The sequence below is a fragment of the Anopheles coluzzii genome, chromosome 2 (assembly GCF_943734685.1).
Source record: "Anopheles coluzzii chromosome 2, AcolN3, whole genome shotgun sequence".
Lineage (NCBI taxonomy): Eukaryota > Metazoa > Arthropoda > Insecta > Diptera > Culicidae > Anopheles > Anopheles coluzzii.
In genome coordinates this window covers 86,305,573-86,324,316 of record NC_064670.1, presented here as the reverse complement: position 1 = coordinate 86,324,316, position 18,744 = coordinate 86,305,573, and the positions used below count along the sequence as shown (strand labels likewise).

The 18,744-nt window shown below is 41.7% G+C and overlaps 2 protein-coding genes across 2 annotated transcripts in view; both read right to left on the bottom strand.

Moving 5' to 3' along the window:
* Window positions 1-11,908, bottom strand: part of LOC120948314 (AT-rich interactive domain-containing protein 1B-like) — a 34,894-nt gene extending 22,986 nt beyond the window's left edge. Inside the window, exon 1 of the mRNA XM_040364517.2 lies at window positions 11,341-11,908. The gene's annotated coding sequence lies outside the window, so the exon portion shown is untranslated. The remainder of the gene's footprint in view (window positions 1-11,340) is intronic.
* The window catches only part of LOC125908297 (uncharacterized), a 103,951-nt gene that overhangs the window by 35,398 nt on the left and 49,809 nt on the right, over window positions 1-18,744 (bottom strand). The gene's annotated exons all lie outside the window — the stretch shown is intronic.

The following is an 18,744-nucleotide window of genomic DNA, read 5'->3' as shown; positions in this document are numbered from 1 at the left end:
TTTTACAAAGGGTTCAAATGTTAGTTTTATCTGTCTAAATTATACATTTCTGTCGATTTAATAACGCAGAAATTTGATATTATGATTGTTAGCTTGACCAACCTGATCAGATCAGCACAGTTTAATTCTAATTATACACAGTTTTTTACCGGATTTGTTCCAATTTGTTCGATAAATTTTATGGTTGTGTTTTGGAAGATTACACGTTTGTTTATAATTTATTTTGACCTTATTGACACTTTAACTTCATTAAGATATATCTACCCCACAACCAATTGCACCAGTATTGGTATATTTGCCTTAGTAATTCGTAACCGATGAGAAATGTTTTACCCACAACCCGAGAATTATGTCGATAGCCTGCTGTTTGGTGAAGCGTGGAAGAAAATAAAGGAACGGTTTAATTCAAAAAGGAGATCATACAACCGAAAGAGCAGCTTTATTTCAGCTGGCATGAAAAAGCTTTTGCTCACAAAATTAGAAAATTCCACCATCAATTGAACAAGATAAACAGAACGTAAGCAGTGGTGCTAATGTTTTCGCTTTGCTCGCCTCGACACGAACAGTGCATACTAAATGATGCGCAATGTGACGCACCGATGGCCGGGCGGAAAAAAGGGGAAACGAATTTCGTGGAAATCAATCAACCTGAAGCTGTCGTTAGGCAAATAAAACAAATATCATTCTTGTTGTTTTCCTTTTATTTATGTGCTACGCGGCAACCTTTTGCGAGTCGTGCCGTATCTAGCAAAGAGATCGAGCGCCAACTTTCGCAAGCCGTAGTCTCGCTTAGGGCCAACAAGCAGCGAGTCATTCTAACTCATTCAATATCGCGTTTATGCTTGGTTGGTGTGTTGAAGGAGGAGATACGATAAGGGCACGCCGTGAGAGCGTGCGACGCATTCCATCAATTCTTCAGCGACGTGGAAGTGTATTTGATTACCACACGTTTGCTGATGCTAGGAAGACGTTAAATCAATTTAGACAAGGTATGGCTGAAGTAATGGTGTAGAAAAGACACCACTAGTGGGTGGGCGTGCGTGAAGTTTTAGCGAATATTTTCATGACGATCTCTATGAATTACTTAAATGTAAAATCTTGCTCCGTGTATGGTTTTTGATGATTTAAGGACTTGCATTTGTAGAGAGATGTGGTAGAAATAACATTGAAAATCACGGCATTGGCTGCCTCTTAATTTGTCTGTTCTGGAGGTTGAATGATCACAATTTTGTTTAATAATGCTCCATAAAAGAAAGGTGTGATACTAAGCTTAAAAGTATACCGATAATATTACAATAGATCTACATTCGCTAGAGAAAAAAAAAGATAATATTTCAATATCGAGAAGCGACAGCAGATATATCGCTTTAGACAAGTTTCTCGAAAAGTTCGAGAAAAACGCCTGTTCTTGAAAGGCTACAGCTGAAGTAGACACTTCGCAAATTGATGGTTTATAATTTTAATACTAAAAAAAACGTTTCCAAACAAGACTTTCCTGGTACAATAATATTTGTTTTAACTTCCAAAACCTTCTACCTTCTACAGTGGTGTCGGAGTGCTTCCCAGGAGGCTAAACTTTGTCTCGCGCAAAGATAAAATGCAAAGTGTATGTTACATGCACGTAAAAGATTGAAGTAAAAGATTTACAAACCCTTGGAAAGCAAAAGAAAGAAAAAATATCAAAAGATTGCTAGTTGTTTTTTTTTTGCACAGAAATGGGTGCAGTTTTCTACCTGGTTGTTGCAAAGTGGGAATGTTTATGGCTGGGGTGGGTTGTAGGTTGTACAGTACGCTAACTTCAACTAGCGGTGGCTCATTGGATAGTCATGGAAGTATCCCGTACTGCCAGTTCGTATCCCGCTCAAGTGCACAATCAAATTGTGTTTGCAAAATTATGTGCTCCATTACTGCCACCTCGAGGAATAGCAGGGCGTTGCCGCTCGCGTGACCGGCTCGTGCAGATTAAGCTCAGTTTCTCTGGAGCTCTCACTCTGCGCACGTATGTACAGTATCGCTCTCTGTTTCCATTTCCTTATGGTCTTTCCATCCTTCCCACCAATGGAGGATTTCATGAGCTGCTCCCTGCTAGACATCGTCCTTAGCCGGCGTGGGATTATGGCGGCACTTGCTGGAACGCGTCAGAACAAAGGACATAGGTCACCCGATGTTTGCCCAATCTTCGTCCCGTGTATACATAGGATAATGTATCCTACCACTCGTATGGAACATTATGTGAGCAGCTCCCCGTAACAGGAAGTTAGCGGGCACAAGTACGCTACCCAAACCCATAGCCGGAACATGATTTCGAGGAACGGGAAACCGCCTCAGTGGTTCGGTTTAATGTTACGCGCCCGAAACACACAGACCCCTTGGTTTCACCAAGGTACCACTCCACTCTTTCGGGTGTACGATTGCTGCTCTCCTGTTGTGATAAGAAAACTTGAAACAAAAGCCGATTAGATTGTTTCATATTTATTTTGGACCTAAGAAGCATGCTCGGTACACGCGCGGGCAAGCATATGAACTGGTCAAAGCGGATTAGATCCGAAACGGCCGTGCACCCATTAGCTATAGCAAGTTAACGGCCGGGATGAGATTCAGAGATGGGGTGGATAGGTGGATGACTGTGAACAACGAAAGCCGTTGGCAAAAGTTCTGCTCCCGGTTGCTGCTCGAAAGGGTCAACCGGGTTGGTGGGTACGAGTGCCTTTGGGTGGGTTGGAGCAAATAAGCTGAAGCTGCGGCAAAAGATAGCCCAATGTGGCCAGGTTTCCTTGAGCATGCTGCCAGCAACAGGGGAACGACAAACATGAAAATCAAAAGATGATAATTAGAGAAACATAATGTGACGGTTTGTTCCACGAACGTGACGTATGACGAATTATGGCGTATGGCTGTTTTCCCCACCCACGGGAAAAGTGGAGAAATCTAATAGTGCTTCTAGCGAAACATCAGCAGTAGCCGGTAGGGATTCGGACCCCACCTGTTGACGGGTTGTGCGGCACGTGGGCCATATTTAGTATGACCACCATATTTAGCATGACCGACAGTGTTGCTCATTGTCATGTTTGGTATATTTTAGGAAATGACATTTTTTGTCAGTGTTAAATTAGACCAGTCCCCGTGATGTAGTTTTCTTTCTAGTAAAACAGGTTCGTGTGAGACAATGAAGCTTTATATAATATAATGATGCTTTTGAGGAAAAAATAAAATTAATTTGATGAGCTTATATGCTTTATTAGCCTGTCAGCCTGACATATGTATATACCAATGATGTGGAAACAAATGATGGCGCTAAGCTAGGCAGGTACACTTTTGAAAATTAAATATTAAGTAATGCAAATATATTTTTTATATAAATTTAAGAAGGAATGTGCTCTGTGTGTTGAGCAGGTGATTTAATAATGTGATAGTGAGGCGTGTTAGTATAGCAGTATAGAGTAATGTAGAATGTATACTTCTTTAAGTGCTTGCTTGTTTGTATAATGTGGTAGAGTTGATGGTGTATTTTTAATTTGTTTTTGTTTGACAACTGTTATGAAAAATTAAGAAAATGAATATGATCATAAGATAATAAGGTAATGAAAAATTATTATAATGAGAGTCTTTCGAGAGATTCGAGACATGCGCGCGTTTAGTGGACTTTGAGGTCTAGACTCACTAAGATGATAGGACTTAGAGGCACCATATTGGATTCATTAGAAGAGTTCAAAAACACTCAATCTTCCACTCGAGTTTTATATTAAAATACTATTTTTTGTACCTAAATATCTTTAAGATAATTTCGTCCTTCTCGAACCTTTGACCGGATAGAGGGACCATCATCATCATCATCATCATCATCAAATTTAAAGGATTTCTGATTCGGATTGATAGAGCTCAACGAAGCTTTGAAATGAATCAATGAATGAATGCATCTGAATCTTCATAGATTCATGAATCTATAAAGATCAATGTTATGTACGCAACCAGTTCGGTGTATCCGCAATCCGATTATGTCCTGCAACTGACAAAAAGATAACTTCTTCTGCTGTTATACGATTCATAAATACATCGATATCATAAAATAAAAATATGAGCATTGGAAAATTCCATGTTTATAAATCTAGCTTTAAAGTAATCGTGTCATTGAGACAAAAATATACACATCAGTGTGGCATCATTGAAACTGTTTACTACGTGAGATCAAGCACATAATTATGTAAGTAGCTTGAAGTGTAAATTCTTTCCACACTGTTGTTTTCCCGGTAGTTAAACAGAGTGCTACTATTAGCTAGGATTGGGCACTACTTTGTTGCGCTGTAGGTTTTTTCTGCTGTAGGCGAGGCTTTGTATTCCTATCTGGCAGATAGCACAACGCCTTACCGAGCACGAGTGTGCAGAAGTAATGAGAAAATCAAGCAATCGTGGTTTTACACAGAAGTCGTCAGATAGATATTCATCATTGTCTCTTGAGGAAGGGCAAAACCGGGATGGTCTTGAAAAAAAACACACTATCACACAAAAAAAACTCGTGAGAATCTAAAGAAAACGGGGCTGAGGCAAAACCCGAGATGGTGAAAGCATAAGCGTGACAGGGAACGGCACCGAGATGAAAAATAATCTCCTTCCTGGCGTCGCTCTCACCCATCAACGGCAGAGAGTAATGGAGATGCCGGAAGGTCTGATAGTGGCGAGGCAGGATCGTTGAAAAAATTCAACTTATTCTTCCCGGCAGAACAATGTTGGGTTCAGTTGTATTATATTTCATTTTCGTGTTGCTTTGTCTCTGGATCGCCCGCACTCCCGCGTTTTTTCGCTTTTTGTCGGATTTTTTTCGGATCATGTTTTTTAGTCCCGTGCTTGATGGTGATGACGACATCGCGTTGGCCGGTCCGGTGCCATGTGCCTCGCAATGGGCTTCCAATGAGAAGCCATGGGAGCGTGAGCGTTTTCTAATGCTGCGAGGAGGTACGTACCATGCCTTACCACCATCTTCTCTTACGTTTTCACACGCGGTTCGTTGCTCCATCAAGCCACCTACACAGAACCCAGTTGGTGGGCGAGTTATGAAAATTCTTTGATGTTTTTGCCCGGTCCCAGCAACGAGTACCCCGGAACGAAGATCGTCGTGGTCGTTATTAAGGAAACGATGGGGATGAAAAAGAATGCCAAAAGGAGTTTCCCAAACGCGCTGGTTCTGTACCATACGAAACACACACATACAGGCGCGAGTGAGTACTACAGACGAAGAAAACCGAGATTTCCTGACAACACTTTTTCTATCCGTTTGCGTGCGATGGCTATCCGGTTCCATATGGTTGTTGTCTTTGCCACTGCTGGTGGGAATAATGTAAAAGGTTCCCTATCAAATTCAGTTCTGCGTTTGTAGTTATCGTTAAATGGTAAAATTGGTTTCAGCGATGTAAGGCACTATACGAGTATTTCATTGAGAAGTGTATAGTTGTGAGTAAATTGTTGTCAAATCACATGCTCACATATATAAACACTGCCAAAACGATGTTCGATTGAAAGCCAAACAAATGATCTCAGTCATACTTATTAAGAAAGTTTTGCATATACTGCATCGTACGATGTTTGTTCTAACTGTCACAATTTCTGGCCCAGTTACGGAGCCACATAGCCTGAAGTAATTCGTTCTATAAATTTTAACCCAAAAACAACGTGAAGCATTATTGGCGGGGGAGGGGGGAGGGGACATGAAAAGGGACATATTTCCTCCGACATGGGAATGTTTAATATTCTCGTAGTATGAGAAATCCCCACCGAAACACACACACACACACTCGCACACTCATATGCACACATATGGATTCTGACATCGCTCAATCTCTTGGTTTTGTAAGAGCGGGAAAATTCCTGACTACAGTTTTCCGCAACCGCTTGCGCAGTGGAGGGGTGTAACATGGGGTAAAAGTTGAGAAAAAAGGCTCACATTTTCCCGTGCCCTAGTCGGTCAGCAACAGCGATTAGTCGACCCACGTGTCGTCGGCCGTATGCTGGAACACGTTTTGCAAGGTTTTGTGTCTCGCGGTACGTGTGCATGAATGATGAACAGCGCCCAGGCCCGGTGGTAATAATAGTGGTGGTGGTGGAGGTGAATAAATGCAACCCGTAGTTGCACTATTCCCTGTTCGGTCAGGTGGTTGTCACGCTGTAGCCAGTGATCTAGTTCCGATGGTGGCAATTTAATGTGCCGGTCAGCCCTTCTTGGCTTAAACGTTCGCCCAGTTGGCAGATTGTCGGCGGTTTATGGCATCACTTTGCAAGAGCGTTATCGTTGGGTTAGCCGACAGTTGCATCTGAGGCAGTTGGAGTTCCGTTTAGCTTAGCCAGGGTACTTTGCAAATTTTGCGGAAATGTTGAATGTTGAGAATTTATCGTTTAGGATTACAAACAGTAGAAACGGTTTTTGTACCTATTTGAAAAGCTTTTTACCCATCAAATAATGAATTTTAAAACCATTAGGGTTGCTATGCGTGGTTACAACCACTCGGAGTACTTTTGATGTTGGGCCATTGTTTGTTGAATGTTTCCCATTCGCTCTCAATGTTATCAAGATCTAGATATTCGTTATTAAGAATATTATTGTTATAATTCTATACTAACTCCTTTTTAAAAAGTATATCATGTTACTCTCGCATTGATAATTGAGAGAAAATTTGATTCATTGAAAATAAGGTTTTTTTTTTTTTGTTCAAAATGAGAATCAGATGACGTATATCGCAACCGAATCTATTTGCGCATTCAAATATTGTTCCCTGTTAACATTCATTTAACACTGTCTTGCCGCTAGACATTATTATCCATTACATCCTTATAAATAAAAAAAACTGCTCTGCACAACAAAATGAGCAGAGGGAATGAATATTCATTACAGGATCTTTTACTCAAATCCTTAGCTAGGGGATAAAACATTTCCCTCCCTGTACGACTGAACAGTCCCGCGATAGAACGAAAGCAACAGTCGAAACGTACCCCGGCTGTGTCCAATCAACTGTCGTAGGACATTATTCAACAGAACCGAGGAAAAGGCACCGACATGTTGGATACCCATTTATAACACATTGCTTCTTTTGAGCTTGGCTGGCGGACGGGAATATCCAAAGCAGCAGAGAGTATCTGTCTAAACCTGAATCCAGAAGTGTAATTAATGTATTTTTCTACCGTCTCACCTGTCGGTAGTGAACCACCAGCACTCTCATTAAGGGTTTCATAGGAACTTGCTTGGTGATAGCAAATATTATTTATATCGGAATGTTTTTATTAGCAGCTTTGGAGTTGTTTGCAAAGCAAGATTAGGAATTGGAAAATTGACTTTCAGAGCATCATATGGTATTCTTTCGTTAGGTTAGCAGCATGTATACAACAGATTTCGCCCCTAAAGATGTAGTTATTTGAACTATTTTACATTTTTAGAGTATGTTTAAAAACTGTCATTAGCTGGTCCAAGCAATATCGCCTGGTACCTTACAGGTAGTATTTAACATTTTAATTAATGTACCCAACACATCGTTTCATCACTGTAAACTCGACAAGATATTCGATATCCGATACGTTTAGCAAAAAAAAAAAACAGCAAATGAGCAAAATGTGCATAAAACTCCTGTGGCTGACAATAGTAAATTCTAGGAATGAATAATCACTATCGTATCGTGTGCTTACGCCCGTTCCCTGCACCCACTTGCTCGGTGACCGTATGACGGATGTTTAGAGAAGCGCATTTAACAGCCATGGCGGATTTGCTTGATGGATTTCCAATTATTTCGTTCCTAGGATTACAGTACATGAACGTGCAGCTGCTGTACACAATTATCCGAGAGCCGGGCAGCATCGGCGACGGGATGCACAAAGCAACACACTGTGCACGTTCTGCCTTGTGCACTGGCATGGGTGTTCATGCTGGTAGGCCTGCATCTGCGTTTCCAAACAGCTATATATTAGACAGGATTACACCGGATCGGTAGCAAGACAAGCGGCAAGTGAAGGGAATTGTCGTAGCCGACACGACCTTGGCTTAGTAAATCACTCACATTCGAAGCCATGAATGCCATTTTGGAGTAGGCAGCTTTTTCATAAAAATAACCCACGTTGGTGTAATTATAGTCAATGTGCTTTAGGGGACACTTCAATCGACTTGAGTTTACTCACCAATGACGGAATGAATTTCAATCGTTTTCATTAGCGATTTCATTAAATTTTCAAGGTAATAACGATAAAACAAATGATCTTATACATATTTTTAAGTAGACCCGTCCATTACAAATATGAGCTTGAAAATTTAAAACCTAATACTACTCTGTTTTATCGTTTGTACTAGAATGCTGAAATTTTAGCGTATTGGTGGAACAATACTGATCATTCTGGTCGTATTTTCTAATTGACAGTTGCATTCTACCTTATTAGATTTCGGTAATTGTGTACAATACAATCATGCATCGAAAAATGTTTTCTACTTGATATAAACAACTTGGCTCCCTTGAATGAATGCCTCCATTTACAGAGTTGTTTCATAGTTTTAGTTTGTTTCCAACTGTTTTAATTATAATATTAATTATAACTATTTTTATAAATGTGCATGTTACGACTTTGTTCTGTGCCAAGACCTCCGTAATTAGAGTAATGTTTGTATTTATTTTCAAATACTAGTGTATAATTAAAAAGAAGTACGTTTCTGGATAATCACGTGAATGTGAAAAATGTAATTGATGTTCGATGAGCCATCTTTGAGCTCATGCATATTCAAAGGAAATTAAAATACGCTCCGCAATTAATGTAAACCTTGTTTTGCCGAGCAAAAAGTGCGTACATTTGAAAATTTTCTTAAAACATTTCATCCTTTATCCAAGCACTCGTATAAAACCAATGTACTTTCCCTTTTAAAAGGGTTTTGCAATTGGCTGATTGATTTGTTGCCTGTTAGCGTTCAATTTGCTAGTAAATTTCAAACCCGACCGCCCATCATCGATCCAGAAATTGGAAGTGCATCTGTCTTGCACGTGAAAATGGCGCTCATTATGTAACGGGCTCGTCCATCACTTTTCCTACGGACGATTGATACCATTGTCACTCACGTCGTTCCGGTACCGCCTTTCGCAGACGTACTCACAGTCGCGCGGACAAAGTGGCAGTTAAGAACATTGAAATAAAGCTTGAATTACTGTTTAAACGTATCCGCAAAGTACGGATCTCTACTCAAGCTCATTCCAAACACTCTTTTCACAAATCGTTGTACACTTATCTTTCAATCAAGCACGGCGATGCGATGCGTCGGTCGGTTGTAAACCACCTGCGGGTAGGAAAAACGCGACCGCCGTTTTTCTTCACTACATTAACCACGCCCGCCGTCGATCATCACCAGCATCAACATCATCAAAATCATCATCATTCTCATCACAACCACCAGCACACCATCAGCATTATTGTGGTCACCACCACAAAACCACGTAGTAAGGTATGGTGTGGGATTTTTCGCCGCGTCGAAGATTTATTTCTTTTACACTGTTCTGTCGTTTCGCGATAAATCATATCCACGCGGGTAGATTGTTTGATCTATCGGCAGTAAACTCCCTCCAGACATTGACTACACACATAGGACTCACAACACATACATCATACACGCACACACACAGAAAGAAGCATCTAAAAGTTGGCGATGTTGTGACTTGTCTCCACACTGCTCGCGACTGTGTTCGATCTTAAGCGAGGCGCACGGAAAGTGAATTAGCTCTAGCACACAATCGAATCAAATAGATGTACAAGCCCTTGCCGTAAATTTCGACTGACGATCCAGGCAGGTTCACTCCCTGCTTTCATGTCTTCTCTTTCACTCTCTTTCTCACTCTCTTTCACACACACAAACACACACACACACACACGCAAACGCACGCACACACATATGTTCTTTCTCTCTTCGGTACTGGTATTATATTCGCGAACTACGCCATCAGGCGTTTCTGCTCATTTTCATTCCTCAGCTAACTGTTCCAGGCAAACTGTCGCTAACAAATCCTGCTTATCTTATCAAAAGGGGATTTGTTTTCGTTTGTGATTAAAATAACTGCCACCAAAACACCACTTTCACTACACAGCCCATTGCACCATCGTGGTGGCGTCGTGGGGGAAGGGAAGGGCTTTCAATGCTGCCGAGCCAAACAATGGAAAACTTTCACTCAGTATTTTCCACTGCCATTTTGCTGGCGATTTTTGTCGTTTGTGGCTGCTGTTTGATGATGCTGCTGCCTCATGCTTTTGGCTTATCTACTTCTGACCACGAACGGTGCCGGCCCCACCCACACCGATATTGTGGTCAGAACCCGTCCGCCTCTTCTTAAAGCCAGCAAATCGTGCGCAAAATCGTTGCATTTTGAGTTTGCTCGTAGATATTCCATTGGAATTATGTGCAAGTTGTAGAAGTTTACTGATATAACAAACTAATGGGATATAACCTGCACGCTCGTTAGCTTCTCAAACACACACACACACACACACTAACGGTATTTTCCTGATGCAAAGGGAAGGTAACAAGGTATGTCGGTTTATAAAAAACGTTTACGGTACGATATGAAAATTTTCGTAGTAACCGCCAAACACACCCGATAATGGATGACAAGTATTTTTTTTAAATATGGATTTAAAACTCTAAATACGATGTACTAGGGAAAAAGTGCTCACGTCATCGATACCACAAACTCGTTACAATTGAACCTATTAATCGCAAACAAATGCAACTTGGTCTGGGCTGGAGAAATATTATCACACTGCACGCAACATTCAAAAACACATTCAAACGATTAATTTCGGCCACGCACGGCCACTGGTAACACGCCTTTTTCTTTCTCCCTCTCTCTCTTTCTCTCTCACTTTCTCCCTCTCTCTTCCAAACATCCACAAACAAACACTATTACACAGACGCTCTCCCGTGAATACGAAACCGTTGAAAGGGAAAATAAACTTTTCCATCCGATCTTACGAAACACTTCGATCAGCTTCGCACGATCGCAACGCAACGCGATACATAAAAGAGGAAATTTCTTTTGGCACGGTATTGAACGCGATTGAACGCCGTGCTCAGTTGCACGACGTTTGATTTGTCTATTTGTAGCGACGACGAATATCGCCTACAACAAACTAAGAAATGGTCGTTAAAACCGCGGGGTTTGTGATAGTTCGAAGGAACTTGCTTCTCTCCCTCTCTCTCTCTTTGATGTGCTTCGTTTCTGCTGTATTTTCTTTACACACTCGACACAATTAAAGAGGGGCGAAGTGGTGGGCGGTGGTTGGGTGGCCATAACCGTCGACTGACCGAAAGACCCTCCACCTTTGCTTACGTATACACACCGATCGCGTTGGAGCCGTTATCCGTACGCTGTCGATTGCGAGCTAGTACTGAGGGGACGCAATCATTGGGCCGCTTGGCAAAGCAACAAGCAACATGTTGAATCTGGTGAGTGCCGTGCAGGACAGACTGCGCGCGCGTCAGTGAGTGCCGGCCGTGCATATACGTATATACGCCCTCACGCCCGTCGGCCTTCCAGTGAGCGGTCTTTGTTAGGATGCTGGAACGTTTGAAATGGGCAGCGTTTTGGACCGAAAACGGTGATGAGATCTGGCCATGTGACCTGTTGACCGGTGCTGGCAGTCTGTTGGCTTCCAGCGCAATCTAGTAGGAGCGTTCGACCGGTTCGCATCGATGGAGAGCCTTGTTATTGATGGACATAATGGTAGACGAACGGCAAAAGGGTAAAAGACGACCAGCATTTTAAGGTACACTTAGTCAACAAAACTGTACTTTAGTCTTCAATCTTAGTGCTGAGATTTGAACCACCACATCCACAATCGCCCAACGGAACTGAACGGAACTCAGAGCCTAAGCTTTCAAAAACGTCGGGCGCAATATTTTCTCACAACGTGACCAGTGACGATGTTCTTACCATAAAGATTAAAACAATGAAAAAGTATATTGTTACTAGCTGATTAAAACGCGCATATTCGACTGACAAGGGGACTAAGCTTTCAAGAATAAATCATTGTCACAACCTTTCAGCGATTAATATGGCGAGTAAAACTCGGTCGGGATATACACCTGTCATACTTTGTAAATGGTTATTATTTTTGTGTTGCCGATTGTGTTGCCCCACCCGTCGTCATTCCGACGATGCGATGCGAAACAAAGCGGTTGAGAGGTGTTTTAATTTCATGGAGGCGCCCAGTACATGGTACAGTACTTGGCATCAAGTATCCTTCACCGCACTTGCCGTGAGTGAAGCAAAGGGAATCTTGCATGGAGGAAGAAAAAGGTCACCACGCTTTATCGCATGATGCGTTCGCAAAAGTGGGTGTGTTCCGAAGACAAATGTTTCTTTTTTTTGTGGTGTGGTCATTTTTTTAATGATCTCAGGTTCTTCCATCGAAACATTTAGGAAGGAGTGGAAGCGTTAGGATGAAACATTTCATCTGACCTTTAATGGGTATTAAAAGTGATTGTCGTAATAATTGTTCACAATGGTTGTATATATCGATGCGAACGATTCAAATAATGATCTATAGAGGCTTTGAGACTTTTAATGGGATCCATGTAATACGTTTGCAATGCGTAATGGAACGCGAAAAGGATGAATAATTCGAGGAAATGTACACGTGTTTAGACGTATTTAATAAATTTCACTGAATACATATATTACAGAAACGGGATTGTCTGGGCAGGCATAAAACTTTTAGAGTAAGTAAAAATATTCGCGGCAATAAAATAAAAAGGAATTGATAAGCAAAAAATAGTATTAATAATAATAATGAAAAAAATAATAGTAATGGTAATTTAAAAAATTATAAAATTAATAATAATAGTAAGAATAATAAAAATAAAAACAATAATAAAAACAATAATAAAAATAATAATAATAATAGTAATAAAAATAGGAATAAAAATATTGATAGCAAACAAAATAATAAATATGGTCCAAACCGTAATAATGTTTAGCTAAGCAACACAATACTATTAATAATTTAAACAATATAAATGGAAATGAAATTAATAGGTTCATATTTTTTATCTTGTATTATAAATAATGTATAAAGTTTATATTATTTAGTGTTTTAGGGAAATTATACGATTCCCCAACACCTTAAAAGTGTTATAAAAATAGTAATTTTTCATATCCGTATTAGGCATAAGAAGAAATAGAAATGTTCTAAATGAGGTTGTTTTGTGAATTTGAATTATTCATCATTTCAAATTCCAGTTCATTTCGGAGGGCGTTGTCTGTTTTGCCCTGTTGGAATGTGCTTTGCACTAGCATTTAGAATTACAACTAAATGAGACAGCAATGCTTCTTAAAATAACAATTGAGCACAATGCTGAGGAATTTCAATGACCTTCATTGTTTTAGACAGTTCTTGGGAAATGAAGCTATGTTGAGGATGATGCTTTTTGTTATGTCTCTCCTCTCTTCGCATCTGTCGTATTTAGCAGTAGCACCACCACCAGAGGCAAAATGCAAAAAGGTAAAACCTCCACAATGCTTGTACCGCAAAGGAATGCTAGCAACTATGTTTGAATTGAACACAATTTTGAAGTTCCACCGTTTAAATGGTATTAGCAGTCGTTATAAAGTGGCTTCATCTGCCATCTCCCATCGAACGTGGGCATGCTTCGCAGCCTTGCCACTTCCTCCGTCCATATTGATGGATGGGCCAACAGGCACAAGAAAGCTGAGAGAATCGCTGCTCACAGTGAGAGTCGCTAGACACGTTTGTTTTTGGCCCGCCTGGCCCGGAACGGGCCCAAGACTTAAAGCACGGGCGTAACAGGTGTGTGCAATGGCGTGGTGGCGTCGGCGGGGATACAATGGCGAATGCAACAATTTGCCATTTGCTCACAAGCCGACGGGTAGGGTAGAAGGTTCCGGAGTTCGTGCACTGCCCCAACCGATCCAAACGGTGTGCTCCAGTGTGGAACTCAAACACACACCCAGTTCGTTGTGGTCCTTTCCCTGAGTGGCTTCTCACGTGACTGGCTTTCTGCCAAACACAGCCGGTGCAAATATATCTAGCTTGGCCTGGCCTGAACGATTTCACTGAAAGACGTGATGAGTGGAGTAGGAGGATATGAAACCGGTTGAAAGCCGCGAGTGCCCACACCGGCGGTGTGAGTGGCGAATTGTGATTACATAAACTGTGCGCGCCCGACCTGACTTCCAACGGCACTTCTTGGTGTGGAGTGAGCCGTGAGGTTCCGGGGGGAGGGGCGGACGTTTTGGTTCGGATTTTGAGGCCCGAGCTGGGAGCCAGGTCGGGACGGTTTCAGCCGAACAGCAGCCGACTGCGTGCTGTTTTTCGCCGATGAACTTGACACGTGGGTCAATCAGTTGAAAATCAGTGCATTTTACCGCTCCACGCCCGAATCGTTACCTTCTTCATTCGTGTCGGCAGCTCAAATGGGAACAAACAAGACTACCCGTCTTCATTGCTTCTGGGTCTGCGAGTTTTATTTTTTTGTCTTGTTTTAATTTTCCCAGGATAGCGATTTGCACCTCACCGAGGTACTTAGGTAACGCTTATAGGCGAAACTGCTCAACTCTGTTCTATTCGCTCGGCATAACGTAGCTGGGTGTGCTAGCTGGCTGGCTGGCTGGGCGGTGAATCGTTCGTATCAGTTTCTACTTACGCAGACAATTCCGGGCGGGATTGGTCAGAGAAACTTGTTGGAAGAAATTGCCAGCAAACGACAGTCGCAAATATTTGCCGAAAAGATTCGGTGTGCGAGACTGTGTGCGGGAAGCAAATTATGTAAATTTGATTCCTTCTCGATGATTAATGGTCCCATGGCACCTGTGGCTGCTTGAGTGAGCAGCCGGGGCCTTTGCGTGATTAGAGCAGAGCGAGTGGTCCTGTGGGACAGGAGCTTTCTTCGCACACGGAGCAGTAATTATGGTTTGTGGTTCATATCATCGTTACAACCAGATTGGTAGGATTCGTTTTGCAGTGATTTACAAAGTAAGAAGCGCAATACATTCCTCTTGCAAATAGTTGCCAATAGATGAACAGCAGAACATCAGTAGTGGACCTAAAATGCATACATACGAAAAAAACAAACAAATTTATTTTGCACGAATAACACGTCCGACAAACAACCTTTACCAAAGTTATTCGAACAGAAAATAAATATCGAAATAAAAGAGAGCCCGAAATACGATTCTTGAAAGGCGATTTCCTAGCGATGATATTGCACTTTTAGTGTTAGTGCCTTTTTCGCATGGTTTTGGGTTGACTTAACTTCTGAACAGAAAACGTCCGAAATGCCATGTTACGATAATCTTCCCCGAAGATTTCCGTCTTGCATTCTTTCCACACGAGTTCTAGTACGCCCAAAAACTCAATCGCCCGCTCGCCCGTCCGCCCTGCTCTGACTCGGGCCCGCCATATCAAAACTTTACAATTCCCACGTGGTGCGAAAAACGCGCGCGTTTCTCGAGCCCTGGCTGGAGCTTGGGTGCCCAGGGAAGAAGCGTGTGGAAGATCCGTTCACAGGGCAACAGGACGAGAGATAGAGAGGGGAGCGGGAGATTTTGGGGCAACCTTACAAAAGTCACGATTTCCTCCGGTGTCCCGGTTTCTGGGATGGGTTTTCTTTGTGCACGACCGCTTCCAGTACCATTTTCTTTCCGCTTCATTTCCGTCCTTCCCAGGTCGGTGGAGACTTACGGGTGGTTTGCAAGGCCGGGAAAGGCAGCAGCAGCAGGCACGGCGGTTGGTTAGATAACTCGAAGTGAGGTAGAGTGGCATACACACAAAAGCGAAGGGCAATACGCTTGTCTGCATGCCATTCCGGATTTTGGTTCGTGTTGCAAATTCACCTGGTTGGGTTTTTCGGAAACTTTTCGTCCATCTGAAATGGTGCGGTGGTATTGTAAGGCCAGTGGAGTCGCGAGGACTTGACGGCAGGACTTGGGTTGTAAGATCGGCCGGATGGATGCAGCAGCTTCTCAATCCATGAAAAGGTAGGAAGCGCCACAACACTTACCATACGTCGGTTTAAGTTTTCCATCGTCGAGTACTACGCCGGCTTCGAGAGATACTATTCCGATGCTGCTGCTTGCCGGTGGGTGGAAATGTGTTTAGCATTCCATATTTCACAACACCACTTCCGGTAGCTGATCGCGTACTATCATCTGCCTGGGAACTATTTCGCTTAGCAAGTTTTTGTCGATCTGCACATTCTTGTTGATATCTGTAGCAATATTGATTTTTAGAAAATGTGATCTTGGTGCAAGTTTTGTTTGCATGCGTTAACTGCCTCGAATCCGTGTTGCGTATTCGTGCCAGATCCGCAAGAAACCAGACTGAATGCCTTAGCATCTTTTGTCGAGAAAGTTTTTCCTGCATCGCTAGAAAAAAACGGCATTTTTCACAAGACGCTCATATTTCAAATCAAATCTCTAGCGCGGCAAAGGAAGTGCTGGGTACAGCTGATCCAGTTTCTAACACGCCTTCCCATTCCCAAACCACAGCTTACAAACTCAGAAGAAAAAAAAATTAGACTAAGAGTCGAAAAGGATTATCGTTCTCCGCCGGGAGAAACACCGGGAGCGAATAAATAGAATTAAATTCATTAAACTGTACTTTTATCTTCATTAGGTGGTTGGGCTCTTTCGGTTCAGTCAGAGTTACTTTACTCGCAACTGCTTGGGCAATTGAGCACAGCTTTCAATGAGGGGAAGGGTAATGGTAGCATTTTTCCGACCGCCATCGGTTGCAAAAACCGTGTGCTTGTCTGGTGGTCGTCACACATTTCTTATACTACAGTGGTAACAGCTGGTGCCGACGACTGTCTATCGCGAGCGAACCAAGTAAGCAACTTTCGGTGCAGTGGTAAACTCAAAAGTTAGTTTAGTGCTAAATTAAATTTGTCAACTATTTTATGCTGCCTGCCAGCATCATTGCTCTGTTCGGTACTGTTCATGGGGTTTGGACTTTCAAGACATTCTTGTATTCTGAACAGATTCTGGCGAGTTCGGTGCGAAATGCTAATGGCAAAAAGCCGTGGCTTTTGTCGAGTCAGAAGTCCACAATGTTCATTCGATGTGAGGGACATGACTGTGTAAATTAGCTTCAGTTTTTTTTGGTTGCACTAACTTTCTCTAGATCGGACGCGAATTGACTCGTTCCCGGACTGTTCCTCCATACGTAAGATCCATAAGATATATCATAATAATTAAATAGTATCAGCAAGGTCAAGTCCAAAGATTTTTACAAAATCCAAGCATTTGTTTGCAAAATATTCTTATTTTTTGAAAGATGATGTAGGGTTAAATACGTAAAATTATAATTTTAAAATATCCGTTTTCTATCACTGGTTGTATTTATGTCTATGCTCAATTTACTAAAAAAAATACTATCGTACACCTTTCTGATGACACCGTGCTTGGACACACACCTGGCAATCCTTCATATCACCTGGAAGCTTTACCGAAGCCAGCTACCGTTTCAGCGCGATACGAAGAATTGCACAAATCAGGGTGGTCTATTTGAATTTGTTTAAATGAAGAATCGTAGGCATGGTTCAACTATCTTCTGGCCAAGATACTTCCGGTCAAGACTAGCACTAACTATTGATCAGGGAAGAACAAGAGCACATTTGGCAATAAGGCGACACGAGCAGCTTCGAAGCAGAATCCGCTTTCTTTACATGAAAGATATTCAAGACTGCATTATTTTGGTGAAGCTGATTTGATTACATTCCACTGATTATTCCACTGATTACTGACTCGAACACTTCACAAATAAATGATGCTTAAAACACATATTGACACTATAGATTGCGAAATTAACGAGAAATCCGAGTTGTTCACATGTGATCTACGCGCTACGTCCAAAACGACTGTTGTCAACAAAGTATCCATAGCATACTGCGATATTTGGTACACCAAATGTTAGTGGTACCAATTATGGACGTACAGAAAAAAAGGCATATTTTCGATTAAACTTTGGTATATTTTGATGTGTAGTCGTTAAATAACTAATATTTTGCACCAAAATGATGATTTTGAGATAAAATTATGGTTAGGTGCTTGAAAATCGCTATTATCCTACAGTGCTGCTCTTAGCAAAATGGTAAGAGATAGCAAAAATCTTGGCAACACATTTTAAAAGGGTGATATTTAACAAACGGAAGTGACCAACATGAAACTAATGAAGCAAATGTGTTAAAATGTTCATAATTGAAATGAAAAATCCATCCGTGGTTTTAGAATGCAAATAGACTGTTTTAGAGCGAAAATAGTGTTCGTTATAGCCATAATTGGTGCTATAGCCACAATTGGTACACTTACCCTATTGTTAATCATTGACCTTCAAAAAGTTATTGTCAAGATAAGAAAAGTCTTAGTTTTCAATAATCCACAATTGTTTCATAATGATTGAACATGACAGTGAGAACGAAATGAAAATGAGAAATACTACGGATAAAGAAACGGGTTTCACTTGTAAGTGTTAGTAATGGGCCGTATGTGCACAGAACGCTTGTCGAATGCTTGCACGATCATCGGTCTCATTATGTATGCGTTAGCGATCACAATAACATCGAGGTTGTTTGCCTAACGCCTCATCAGCATGCATGAATGTGCTTTGTGGCGCGCTTCTTGTGCTCCATAACGACCCAAGACCCGGATAATGCAAATTCGTGTCAACCTGGCCGAACCTTTCCCTGTGCTAGAGATCGTGAAACTTACGCAACACAGCCGGAAT